At 43.0% G+C, this 13,814-nt stretch overlaps 1 protein-coding gene across 1 annotated transcript in view; it reads right to left on the bottom strand.

Moving 5' to 3' along the window:
* The window catches only part of FGR (FGR proto-oncogene, Src family tyrosine kinase), a 370,485-nt gene that overhangs the window by 286,606 nt on the left and 70,065 nt on the right, over window positions 1–13,814 (bottom strand). The window contains exon 2 of the mRNA XM_063954690.1: window positions 1,107–1,196. The gene's annotated coding sequence lies outside the window, so the exon portion shown is untranslated. The remainder of the gene's footprint in view (window positions 1–1,106; window positions 1,197–13,814) is intronic.

The following is a 13,814-nucleotide window of genomic DNA, read 5'->3' as shown; positions in this document are numbered from 1 at the left end:
TTAACGCCCGCATTCAGCCCCCCCCGCCCAGCGACTGCCATGCGCCGGCACATGCACAGTTCCGACCCGATCGCTGCGCTGCGACAAACTGCAGCGAGTGATCAGGTCTGAATGACCCCCATGGTTTTGCCCAATTGCTAACAAACTTGCTGCTGCGATCAGCAAATATAACATGTGCAGAGATTTGGGTGGGTTATTTTATTTCTGTGCAGGGTAAATACTGGCTGCTTTATGTTTACACTGCAATTTAGATTTCAGATTGAACACACCCAACCCAAATCTAACTATCTCTGCACATGTTATATCTGCCCCCCCCCCCCCCCCCCTGCAGTGCACATGGTTTTGCCCAACTGCTAACAAATTTGCTGCTGCAATCAGACCTGAATTAGGCCCCTTATTCAGTAAAGATTAAACTTACAATCGTTTTGCTTGCATGCTGGGGGCCGCCCATCGCACGGCAAGGCCGCCCACCATGCTAATTCCCGCCCAGCGATGCGATCGCGCTGAAATTGCGATTGAGCCAAATTTCAGCGTGATAACTGAAATTGTGGATGCCTCGCGACGGCAGGAGGCCCATCACCATTTTTCACATAGCAGCGGCTAGTCCCCGATAACGCCCACGCCATGCCATGACCCCATTCACGCCACCACACCCCCCATTCGCACTGCCACACCTCTGTTTTGCCAACACAGCCCCCGTATCGCTCCGTCTCCTCCTTGGAAAAGAAGCGTTGTTGCCCCGCGAACGCCTCTGCCTGTCAGTCAGGCAGAGGAGTTCTTAATTACTGCGGGTCACCCGAAGTAAATGTGATGGAACCTATGCATGTGTCTGCGGGGTGAACGCAAATATTAAGGTTGGATAGCGAATTGTGATCCAACCTGAATTAGCCCCAATATCTAAGGGTCAATGGCAAACACAGCAGATAGCTAAAGTTAATCTTGCCTTACTCACAACCTGCCCATTAATCAATTGGAAGTTCTGTGCCTGTCTCTAGAAGCCAATCTATAAATTGCTCTGGGAAACAATATCTACCAGGGACAGCATAGAGATACTCAAGGTTTACTCTTCCAAGAGGCTGTGATTGATCTAGCCAGAAAGTACTTACCCAGCTTCTCAGGCCTGCGCTGATCCAGGGCTTCCAAAGTGCTTTTTTCCTTCCCTGAGGTGTTGATAAGAGAGGGACAGCTGCACTGAGCTGGGGAAAAAAAATATCAGATGATTAAAAATGATCTTTGCCAATACGTTTCTATCAGAATTGGGAAGACTCTGTTGGGTTGAATGCTTCAATATGAATAGCATCATTGTCATATCATTGTCACAGAGGGAAGCTGCTCCATTTAGGGGTATATTCAATAAGAGTCGGATCAATTCCGACATGCAGTTGTCGTAATGGATCCGACAACCCCTATTCAGTGGACGGCCAAATCCGACTGTCGGATTTGGCCGTACACAGGGTCCGGTCCTGCGCTGACAGCAGTGGCCAGGAGTGCAGATGGCGGTGGCCGTGAGCGGGTGGTCAGCGGGGGGAGCAGTGATCGGCGTCCGGAGCTGGCTGTGGGAGGACATGTCTGGGATGGCGGGGGGAGGCGCTGCAGGGAAAGAGGTGCCTGCGGGCCGCGGGGGTAGCAGAGATCGGCGGCCGGCGGGGGGAGCTGGCTGCAGGTGGACATGTCTGCGGAGGTGGGGGAAGGCGCTGCAGGGAGAGAGGTCCCTGGCCGGATCTGTTGGGGTCTATTAATGAAGCAGTGAAAAGAGTGGAGAAGATGCCCATGGCAACCAATCAGCATTGAAGTAACATTTATAATGTGCATACTATATAATTGTACGGAGAAGCTGATTGGTTACCATTTGCAACTTCTCCACTCTTTTCACTGCTTCATTAATACACCCCAACAGATCTGAGATGGTACACAATTCAAGGGCTCTTAGATGGTATACAATTCAAGGGCTCTGGAATGGTATACAATGCAAGTCATTTTGTGAAGTAAAAAAAAACGTGCTCTGCATATGGAAACTTTGCTTCACTGCTCTATGGAATGATGCATCAAAGCTGCTTTTGTACAGCATAGTAGACGTTGACCATCACTAATTACCATTGATCACAAAAAAACACATTTTTGGATTAGTGCCAGCCATTACTATCTAGGTGTAGAAAATTGTTTCCGCCTCACTGTCATATCAACTGATGTATTTGTTTATACACTATGCAGAATATTTACCACAATGAGCATTTGAAATGCGGTTTTGGTGTGATGATTTGTCCATAATTGCAATACGGTAATTCACTTATATGTCTATTCATGAAGCAGTGAAAAGAGTGGAGAATTGAGCCAGTGGAGAATTTGCCATGGCAACCAATCAGATGCTGCATATAATTTTATAGAATGCACTTGATAAATGTTACGTCAAAGCTAATCGTTAGAATTTACCATTATGAAAGTTCTGGAACAGAGCTTGCGGTACCCTTAGTCGCTAGAATTTACCATTATAAAAGTGCTGGGAAAGAGCTTGCAATAAACAGTCCTGGCTAATTGTTAGCATTAGTGAAGATCGCTGTAACCAGATGCATCCTTTTGTTCTGCATATACACTGACCTTACACCTGGCATGCACAGCAGCACTAACATAGCTGCCCAAACTGCACTCGCTTGCCTTGCACTGTGGAACTGAGTCAGTCCAAAGAGGACAGCAGCTGAGGAGGACAGCAGCACTTGTCATCACAGGCTCAACATTTTTCCAAGTAACAGATAAGTAAACTACAGCAGAGGTTCCCAAACTGTGTGCCGTGGCTCCCTGGGGTGCCTCGGGACACTTGCAGGGGTGCCCTGGGTTGGTGGTCCAGGACCAATTCAAATTACTCATGGTCAATATAATAGGCAAAACCAGTGCTGGTGGCTGCCAGTCATAAAATATGTGGCCAAACAGAAGCAAATCTTGTCCCTCACCACACAACTGACCCTGAAGGATGACATATAAACGCGATCTACTTAATGTAATATTTCTTTCTAAATTTCTCAATAAGAAATTTTTGGCCTAGGGGTGCAGTGAAAAAATTCTGATATTCTAGGGCGCCGTGATTCAAAAAAGTTTGGAAACCACTGAACTACAGTATTCCATTTTGTTTTTTTTTACATTTTAAATTGCTCCCCGATTATGCCCCAGTTATTAGAAATGTCAAAGCATAATTAAAGGATAACAGGATGTGTTATGTGCTGCTGGCAGGATCTGTCACTGTAGTTCAACATTCAATGACATCGGTTCAGCTGTGCTGGGAGGCAGGGCAGAGGAGAAGAACTGGAGAGGGCTCTCTGAAGATCCCCTTTCTCTCTAGTCTAAAATGGAGGAAAGCCTCTGCTGCATTTTGGAGTGCTCCATCCAAAAAATAAATAAATAAAACATTTTTGCACTTGGTAAATACTGACATTGGACATATGGGAAAGCGACCAGCATTTGGAATGGATACACATTTTAGGGCATAGAGGAGATTTTTTGCAACATCTCCTCCAAAAGTCCTTTAATAAATGCTGGAAATAATCATTTTTGAAAATATTGCAAAAACATCTGTTTTTATATAGTAATTGGCAAAATATAATTAATGCATATGCCCCAATGACTGGTACAAAAGACATTATTGTTGGTACTTGTCCTTAGTGCATAGACTATGAAAATCAATATCAACGATAATAACTGATGTTTCTTTTTATCAAACTGACTGGTGCAAAACACTTTTGTAGTACTAAATAACCAGTCTGCTCTCCCCTTCTAATCATACAGTACTTATCAACACTCCCTGAATGTGAAAGAGGCTCCCTGAAATAGTAGTACTCTCCCTGAAGAGTCTAGTAATCTCCCTGAAGCCGAGTCGGGTGGGTTCATCATGGAGGAAACCAGTGATGTGCGGTGGGGTGAGGCGGGTGAGGCAGGTGAGGCAGAGCCTTTCCTGTCATACTTACATTTAAACCAGAGTTTTGACTGACTAACGTATATGAAAAATAGTAATAATTTGTTTGAAATATCTTCTTTGCATTATTCTAATAATTTTTATAGCCCAAACTCTGGAGTAAAAAGTCTATGGCAGGTGAGGCAGTGCTTCACCTGCTTATCTTTTCCGCACATCTCAGATCAAAACTCACCAAATTTCCAGGAGTTTATACTGCTGCACCTGTGTATAATGCCCAGATGTACCCTTTGGCTCATATATTGCATGTAAATCTGGCTCTGGGGTCAGCCAGAGCCTCCTGAGCCATTTTGCTCACCGCACGTCCCTGGAGGAAACACAAGGGAGATAAATATGGAAGCTACAAGAAAATATCCACCACGTTCAGCACACTGGTGGCCACATGATTGCCTGGGTACCCAAGGATTTGTGAAAAGTTACAGCGGATGTGTGATGAATTGCATGAACCTGGTGGAATGGACAGAGATAGAGAGGAAACTGGAAGGCCGTAGAGTGTAGATTATTCTTAATGCACAGTCATGCCTATGTTAAAATATCTTCCAATAGTAAGTTCCTGTGCTACAAAAAAACAGACTTATTGGCGATCGGTCTGCCAAAACCATTTTGGGTTGGGCACAGTTAGCAGACTATGGGCCTAATTCAGACCTGATCGCTAGTCTGCGTTTTCGTACAGCCTGCGATCAGGTCTAAACTGCGCATGCATATGCACCGCAATGCATAGGCGCATTGCATGGGTACAAAGTGGATCGCCGCTCAGCGATGGCTTTGTGCGAAGAATGATTTCGCACGGGCGTTTGCAAGGTGATTGACAGGAAGAGGGCGTTTGTGGGTGGCAACTGATCGTTTTCAAGGAGCAGTTGGAAAAACACAGGCGAGTCCAAGCGTTTGTAGGGAGGGTTCCTGACGTCAATTCCGGCACCAGACAGGCTGAAGTGATCGCAGCGGCTGAGTAAGTCCTGGGCTGTGCAGAGACTGCACAAGATCTGTTTGTACAGCTCTGCTACACATGCGTTCGCACACTTGAACAGCTAAAATACACTGCCCCAGTAGGCGGCGACTTTCTGATCGCAGCAGTGCAAAAATCGCCTGCTAGCGATCAGGTCTGAATTAGGCCCCATGAGTGAGCAGAATGAGTATGATAACACATATATACCGATAATAGGTGTTCAACGTTTTTAGCACTTTCTACTCAACGTATATGCACTGTACATTGGATGGGACATGGGGGTATTACTAATAACAGATAGAGTGTTTTATCTCATAGATATTATTAATGTACTAAACTACATATTACATTTGAGACTTATCAATATTGAATTAAAAGGAAATACTCAATAAACACACAATGAGTTACGATTTTTAATCACTGATTTCACTTTTTATTTCACTTTATTCCAACTCATTTTATATTTCACATATCAAGGCGTTTTTAAAAGATATAAAATAAAAGTTATATTCCTTTCCTTTCTGTTATTCATAGCCTATATTTATTGTCTTTAGCAGCACCCCCATACCAATAATAGAACCATGATTTATGACTAATATTTGGGGAATCTTATTTAGGTACTCTAGTACCCACTGGTGCAGAATTTGTATTCCCTTCCCCATATCACCTTTTTTCGAAACTGAGGGGTAAGAATGGAAGAGCATATGAAGTAGGAGTGTGCGTTGGGCAATTTTTTGTGCTTTGGATCTGGATCGCCTTTATATTTTAGATCTGTATTTGTTTTGCCAAAACCACCGTTGCGGGTTTTGTTTTTGAATCTGGAATTTAAATAAATAAATCATAAAAACAGCTAAAATAACAGAATTTGGAGTGTTTGTGTTCCTACAGTTTTATTACCCTCAATAGCATTCATTTCCAGTCTATTCTGAACAGTGGCGTAAGTTCGCCCCAGTCGCCCGGAGGCATGATAAATGTTGGTGCCCCCCCTACATACTGTATACATACACACCCTTCATATGTAGCTATCCTGCACTCATGTTGAACAGTAGTAGCGTGCTCAGGTGCCTTTCCAAATAGTAATATAGATGCACATACAAAGTGGATGGCACTCCAAGTCAGTCATCACAATAAAATAGACACCAGCATACCTTTATAGCACACCTACAGTACTCCCTCACCCAACAGTGTGTCACAATGTAGATGCTTTGGCGCAGTGGTGTGCCGATATACAGTATATATATATCAAAAACACACAAACGCCACTTTCAAGAACAATACAGCAGGGGATTAAGTCCGACTGCCCTGGCTCAGTTAATCCTATTATATGGATTGATGAGGAGGGCTCCATCTGTAGGCTACACAACAGCTCTTCTTCCTATTTTAACACCTTAAGTACCTGTGTAGCAGCCTATAAAGTGGGTGACCCCTGCATCAGCAGTGTGTGGGTGGGCTCCGCAGCAGAATGACAGAAGACGCATAAATAACTCTGGCATCCCGCTCAGTATAGGGGACACAACGTCCAGTGACTGCTCTCTACACTCTCACATACAGCAGGCAGGGTGTCATGCAGGGTGGCGGACATGGAGAGGTAAGTAGATGTTCATCACAAGGCTTTCTCTCCTAGCGTTAGTCCTGATCACAGTTCAGGTACAAATCATAGGGAAGTGTGGAGGTGGCAGGTCAAACTGGAGAAGGAGGAGGTGGATAGCAGCTCCCAGGACTCTAGTCTGCACTCCCTCTCCCCGGCCGGAGGCGAGAACCAGACAGCTGTACTATTGTGAGACCTGTCACATAGAATTTGATGGCAGATAAGAAATACTTGGCCTATGTAGTCTGCCCCTGTACACTCATGCACTAGGGTTAATTTTTGTTGGGAGCCAAATAACCTACCTATCCAGAGTACCTGGTGGAAATCCACGCCAGCAATGGGAGAATATACAAACTCTACACTGTTAGGGCCATGGTGGGAACAGAACCCATGACCTCAGTGCTGTGATGCATAATGATAACCATTACACCGTCCACACTAAAGGGAGTATGCAAGTCACTTTGTTCCATGGACACTAACATACTGCGCACTGATACAGTAAATGATAATACTATATATATATATATATATATATATATATATATTTATAAATAAAGGGACATTTTCTTTGCATTTACTAGCCTGCTTGAGTGCCACCAATCTCTTCATTCTATTTTTGTCAATTGTTGACCTAGAGGGCACCGCAGCAAAGAAACTTTATATATCTTTTGGAGTGCCGGTATAACCTTTGAATTATTTATATATAACTATATATATAACTATGGGGGTCATTCCGAGTTGTTCGCTCTGTAATTTTTTTTGCATCGCAGCGATTTTCCGCTTAGTGCGCATGCGCAATGTCCGCAGTGCGACTGCGCCAAGTAAATTTGCTATGCAGTTAGGAATTTTACTCACGGCTTTTTCTTCGTTCTGGTGATCGTAGTGTGATTGACAGGAAGTGGGTGTTTCTGGGCGGAAACTGGCCGTTTTATGGGTGTGTGCGGAAAAACGCTACCGTTTCTGGGAAAAACGCGGGAGTGGCTGGAGAAACGGAGGAGTGTCTGGGCGAACGCTGGGTGTGTTTATGACGTCAAACCAGGAACGACAAGCACTGAACTGATCGCAGATGTCGAGTAAGGTTGAAGCTCCTCAGAAACTGCTAAGAGGTGTGTAATCGCAATTTTGAGAATCTTTCGTTCGCAATTTTAAGAAGCTAAGATTCACTCCCAGTAGGCGGCGGCTTAGCGTGTGTAAAGCTGCTAAAAACAGCTTGCGAGCGAACAACTCGGAATGAGGGCCTATATATATATATATATATATATATGTAAATGTCCAAAGGCGGAAATAAACGGCACTCACAGGGTATATCATGTAAAAAAACTGGTATATTGATGTGACGTTTCGGAGCACCAGCCCCTTCTTCCAGACATCATCATTCTGGTGTCTGGAAGAAGGGGCTGGTGCTCCGAAACATCACATCAATATACCAGTTTTTTGACATGATATACCCTGTGAGTGCCGTTTATTTCCGCCTTTGGACATTTGTGTGATTAAGGATTCAGGCACCAGGGGAAGCTGGACATTGAGTTAATTGAGTGCCGACTGAATTGGATGTATATATATATATATATATATATATATATATATATTTATTCATCTTGTGGTTCAGTATTCACTATTGTAAATGCAGTTGCCTGGGTACCCTTGCTGATAATGATGTATATAAGTGTGGCGTCCTTTCCTTAGATGCTCCCAACACCAGGTGAGAGATACTGCATGGCACTCCAGGACTTCTTTAAATCAGTAAACTTTTACCGCAATTTATCAACGATTCTGGGTTACTAGAGACCCGTCATCAGGATCTGAGCAACAGTGTCAGAAACCTTGATATATTGCAGTAAAATGTAATTGATTCAAAGAAGTCCTGGAGTGCAATGCAGTATCTCTTACCTGGTGCTGGGAGCATCTAGGGATGTCACACTTTGCCTATATATATATATATAATGTTTACATTGTTGCTAGGTGATGGGTACGTTCACAGACGTCATCCAAAGGAGCCTGGTGATCTGGTGTCTCCGGCGGAATGACGTCAGCATTACAGCGCCGTGGATGTGCGGCGGGAAGGTGCACGGGGTGTTTTTTCAATAAAAGGTAAGACTGTTTTATTATGCATTTGTAGCCCTGACGAAAAAGGATAAACTTTGAAACGTTGGCTTAAACTGCTGTGGAAAGTGAATTATTGATCATCCCTTGTGTGCCATTGTTGTGGAGTGTATATTATGGATCTTGCCGTGGATCTTATATGAGCACCGGGATAAGCAAAGTTGGTATTGGAGTGCCGGCCTGAAAAGCTATATGTGGTATAACACCTGTGCAGTAAGGTGTTATTAAGGCAAGGCACCCACACGATTGAATATTTTTGAGAAACGTTCAGGTGCATCTTTAGTACTAGATCCTGCATGGATCTGAGTAATAAGGACAATCCCGTGTTCGGGTAAGTTTATTACACGTACTGTGCCATTACCAAATCCAACGTCTACAATGGCGGAGGGTATAAGAGAGGAAGACACGAGCGGCTTCAAACATTTCTCTTATCCTGTGGGAGACCAGTTGACATTTTCAGAGTCAGAGGCAGAAGTGATTTTGGACAAGGATAGACTATGGGATGAGTTGGAAGTGGATTCGGCGGAGATGTTATACAGAGATCTGTTGCGTTTGAAGAAAAGAGAGGTGACCTATAAGGGACACAGTGTTTCACTGAGTGATTACTATAGAGCGAAAAAAATCCCTCGGGGTTTAAGGGTTAAAAACAGCCCTACTATAGGGCGTAATGACCCGACTTTTTGCTGACGCTGGGTCGCGATTTGCAATAAATGCTCTATGGATTTAATGATTCTGATTATCGAACAATCAAATAAAGAGCTAGTAGATATTAAAGAGAAAATTTCTATATTTGAAACATCTCACAAGGATACTCTGAATGCCGACAAAGAGACAAATTGGTATGATAGGCTAGAGTCTCAAATCCGATCCTTTAAGAAAGAATTAGTGAAATTTAAGAAAGAAAAATTCATGAAGGTGGAGAAGGATTATGAGCAACAAACCGTCTACCAATGGACGAACCCGAAACTTAGAGACCAAAGACGCCCGTTTTTCAGGAAGTTTAAACAACATGGAGGTGCTACGGATTCGTCTTTTGAAGGTCAGTCATCTAATAGTGAGAATGAAGGTCGGGGTAGACCACCGAATAGCAGTGTCCCTTTAGGACCAGCAACTCGAGCAATGCCGGCAGGAATAAGAGGAAGATCACCCGTAGGGGGCACCAGGGGAAGAGGCTCAACTCAAGGTGGAAGAAAACCCCCGAAACAATCCAAAACGTAATCTTCAACTTGTCAGACTATCATCTGTCTAACACCGAAACAAAGGTATTATCAAGAGGACTGTCGTTCGTACCTACTAATTCATTTAATGATTTATCATGGCAGGTGGAATTGAATCAATTCCAGCGTAAGCTTAAGTTAAAAGAATTTTTTTGCAAACATCCACAAGGGATAACTGATACAACTTCTGCAGTATTACCAGCCCAGTTGAAGAAATTACTACCACCATCAAAATTTGATCCTCTATCATCAAATGCTACGATCAAAACCGTAGTACGAGTGTTAGAACATGAGGTGATGAAGGAAGCACCTATTTTTAAACAAACGTGTAGTAATTTATCGAAGGAAGAATGGACATCGCTTAAAAGTTTGTCTGAGAGCAAAGATTTAGTTTTCAGACAAGCGGATAAGGGTGGGGCTCTGGTAATACAGAATTTACAGGATTACTGCACAGAGGTGGATAGACAACTTGCGGATTCTCTAGTCTATAGAAAATTGAGAAACGATCCAACTGAGTTGTTTAAGAAAGATTTGCAAGTGTTACTACAGGCGGGTGTGGATAATTTACTCATTTCTGATAAATTAAGAGACGCTCTTATCCCAAAGTTCCCTGAGGTTCCACTTTTCTACACTTTGCCAAAAATTCACAAGAACAGTTCCAAACCACCGGGCAGGCCAATTATTGCTGCGAGAAAATCTTTATTTCAGTTATCTTCAACTTATTTGGATTCTTTGTTTCAGCCTTGTGTCCAAGATCACGATTTGTTTTTGCGGGACACGCCCACATTATTACGGAAATTATCTATGCTTAACGATATCCCCACTGATTTATGGTTATGTAGTGTAGACGTGTGTAGTTTATACACGTCAATACCATTAATGGAGGGTTTAACAGCTGCTAAGAAATTTGTGGAGAATCATCAGTTGTATAATGGTCCTGATGTGAATTGGACGATGGAACTATTACAGATGGTATTGTGTAAAAACTACTTTATGTATGCAGGTGAATTTTATTTGCAAATAGGCGGATGTGCGATGGGTTCTCCGGTCGCACCCGCCTATGCAAATATGTTCATGTTTTCGGTGGAACATGATGTATTCTTTTCTAATGCTGATGTAAGATCGAATATTTTCTTTTATACAAGATTTATTGATGATTTGTTAATTTTATGGAAAGGAACCAAGCAGGGTTTCATTGATGTGATAGACAAATATAATCATGGTGAGGGTCCCATAAAATTTACATATTCGGTCAGTCAGGAGGAGGTTAATTTCCTCGATGTGAATATCAAAGTGGAGGAGGGGAAGTTGGTGACGTCATTATTTAGGAAATCCACCGATCGGAATAACATGTTACATTATGGGAGTTTTCACCCTACTCCATTAAAAACTGGTTTGCCCTATTCCCAATTGTTGCGGGTATGGAGAGTAAATAGTGACCGTGAGGTTGCTATAAAACAGATGGATGAGATGATAATTAGATTTCAGGTACGGGGCTACCCTTTAGATGTGCTGGAGAAGGCCAAACAGAAAATCTTGGCCATGAACCACAATGATCGTCTGTCGATAGGTGGTAAGAATAAAGGTAATGATAGGGAAATCTTACCTTGGGTTACTAGTTACACAGTAGGTAGTAATACCATTAAAAAACAGTCGAGGAACCAATGGTCAACAGTTAGATCTGACCCGGAGTTAGGGTTGAGTAATACACATCTGATGCCCTGTTATAAGCGAGGTAGGAACATTAGAGACTTTATTGTAAAGACAGATGTGACAGATTTAGTTTCTAAAAAATCTACACATTTTTTGCAAAGGAAGAATGGCTGCTTTAGCTGCGGTTGTACAACTTGTGGATTCTTATTGAAAGGTGACACTTTCCAGCATCCACAGTCAGGAAAGACGTACACAATTAGGTATCATCTGACCTGTAACTCGTCCTTTGTTGTGTACCAAATTATCTGCCAGTGTGGATATTCCTATATCGGGAAAACGGAGTGCACTTTCAAGGAGAGAATGGCTGCACACAGGTCTTCTATTAGAAAAGCCATTAGCACAGGTTTGAGTGATCAACCTGTTGCTAGACATTTTTTAGAAGCTCACCATAATTTGTCATCATTAAGATACAGAATGATCGATCACGTCCCTAGATCGATCAGGGGAGGTGATCGGGGTAAAAAACTTTTACAATGCGAGGCCCGCTGGATAATGCGTTTAAACACGCTAGCCCCGAAAGGGTTAAATGAAATGCTGAATTTGAATTGTTTTAATTAAATGAGTTTTTTATTGATTAGCCCTGCTGGAAATGTGGGTGTTGTGAGCTAAGAAGCATTGTGGCGATTGTACAGTTACGTGTAATTTTAATGTTTACATTGTTGCTAGGTGATGGGTACGTTCACAGACGTCATCCAAAGGAGCCTGGTGATCTGGTGTCTCCGGCGGAATGACGTCAGCATTACAGCGCCGTGGATGTGCGGCGGGAAGGTGCACGGGGTGTTTTTTCAATAAAAGGTAAGACTGTTTTATTATGCATTTGTAGCCCTGACGAAAAAGGATAAACTTTGAAACGTTGGCTTAAACTGCTGTGGAAAGTGAATTATTGATCATCCCTTGTGTGCCATTGTTGTGGAGTGTATATATATATATATATATATATATATCAGTAGATATAGAGGTTTGGCACTCCTCCTGTAATTTATAATAGAAATGGCTCCGGTGCCCTGTCCTTTAGAAATATGAACATAGACAGTGTGTGACTGGCACTCGGGAGACTTGAAAAGATAGGCTGACACAGTTGCTGATGTCAACGTTTCAGAGCTGTCGCTCCTTTATCAAGACAAACTGCAAATGAACCAAATACAAACATTTTATACATTACCCTACACCTCGTGCAAGTCCTGTCCACCGCTCACCGGGAGTCCCCGTGACGTCATAGGCACCCGACGGCGACGGCGACCCGGCTTACCCCGGGGGGCGTGGCACAGGAGAAAGTGTCCCATCACCATAACAATAAAAGACGGCTGGAAATACAAAAAATGCATGTTACACATTGTGCATACTTCGGTGGGAGCTTTAGTTCGTATGACAATAGTACACCCTATAGCTGTATAACAGCGTGTCATACCAGGGATGTTTAAAATAATGAGAGAAGTCCCTAAAAGGAAAAATTTCAAAGCACAGACTCTCCCAGTAAGTAGCAGGTCATCCAACTAATGCAGTAATACATAAATGGCTGTAATGCAGTAGCAATTCATAAATACTATATCTAAATACAACAAGACCATAACTTTACAAAAAGCATGTAAATGACAAGATATCGTTCAGTCCCCATGGTTTAACCGTTTGTAGGGTGTGGATCCATCTGGCCTCTTTCTGTAATAGCGGACGTCCACGATTGCCCCCTCGAATATTTTCGGGGACACCATCAATAATTTTGTACTTGATAGAAGCCAAGCTGTGTTGACATTCTTTAAAGTGACGGGCGACTGGTTGCTCCGATCCCCGACCTTCTATTGCTGCACGAATGCTTGATCTGTGCAATGCAATTCTTTCTTTGAACTGTCTGATCGTTTTGCCGATGTACATAAGCCCACATGGGCATTTAATGTAGTAAACCACAAAACGACTGGTGCAAGTGAACGGCTGTGAGATCCGGAATTTTTTGCCTGATCTTGGAAGATAGAAGAATTCACCCGTCTCCAAGCTGCTACAGGTAGTGCAGCCGAGGCACCTGTAGTTGCCCGGCTTGCGTGTAAAAAAATGTACAGGAGTGGGGGGTTTACAGTGAGTAATGTCATTGTGAACAATTCTGTCTTTCACATTGCGACCTCGTCGGTAAGATGGTAAAATGGTGGTAGCCTTGAATTGCTTTAATTGTTTATCGTGTGAGATAATTGGCCAAATTTGTTTGGCAATCTGCATGGTACTGTTGCTCATCGTTGAGTAATCTTGTGGCCAAACTATTCTATTCGGGTTGTCAAATTTCTTAGTTTTTTGTAGAAGGGA

The sequence above is a fragment of the Pseudophryne corroboree genome, chromosome 2, assembly GCF_028390025.1.
Source record: "Pseudophryne corroboree isolate aPseCor3 chromosome 2, aPseCor3.hap2, whole genome shotgun sequence".
In the NCBI taxonomy this organism is placed as follows: Eukaryota; Metazoa; Chordata; class Amphibia; order Anura; family Myobatrachidae; genus Pseudophryne; species Pseudophryne corroboree.
This window is presented reverse-complemented; position numbering and strand designations above follow the sequence as displayed.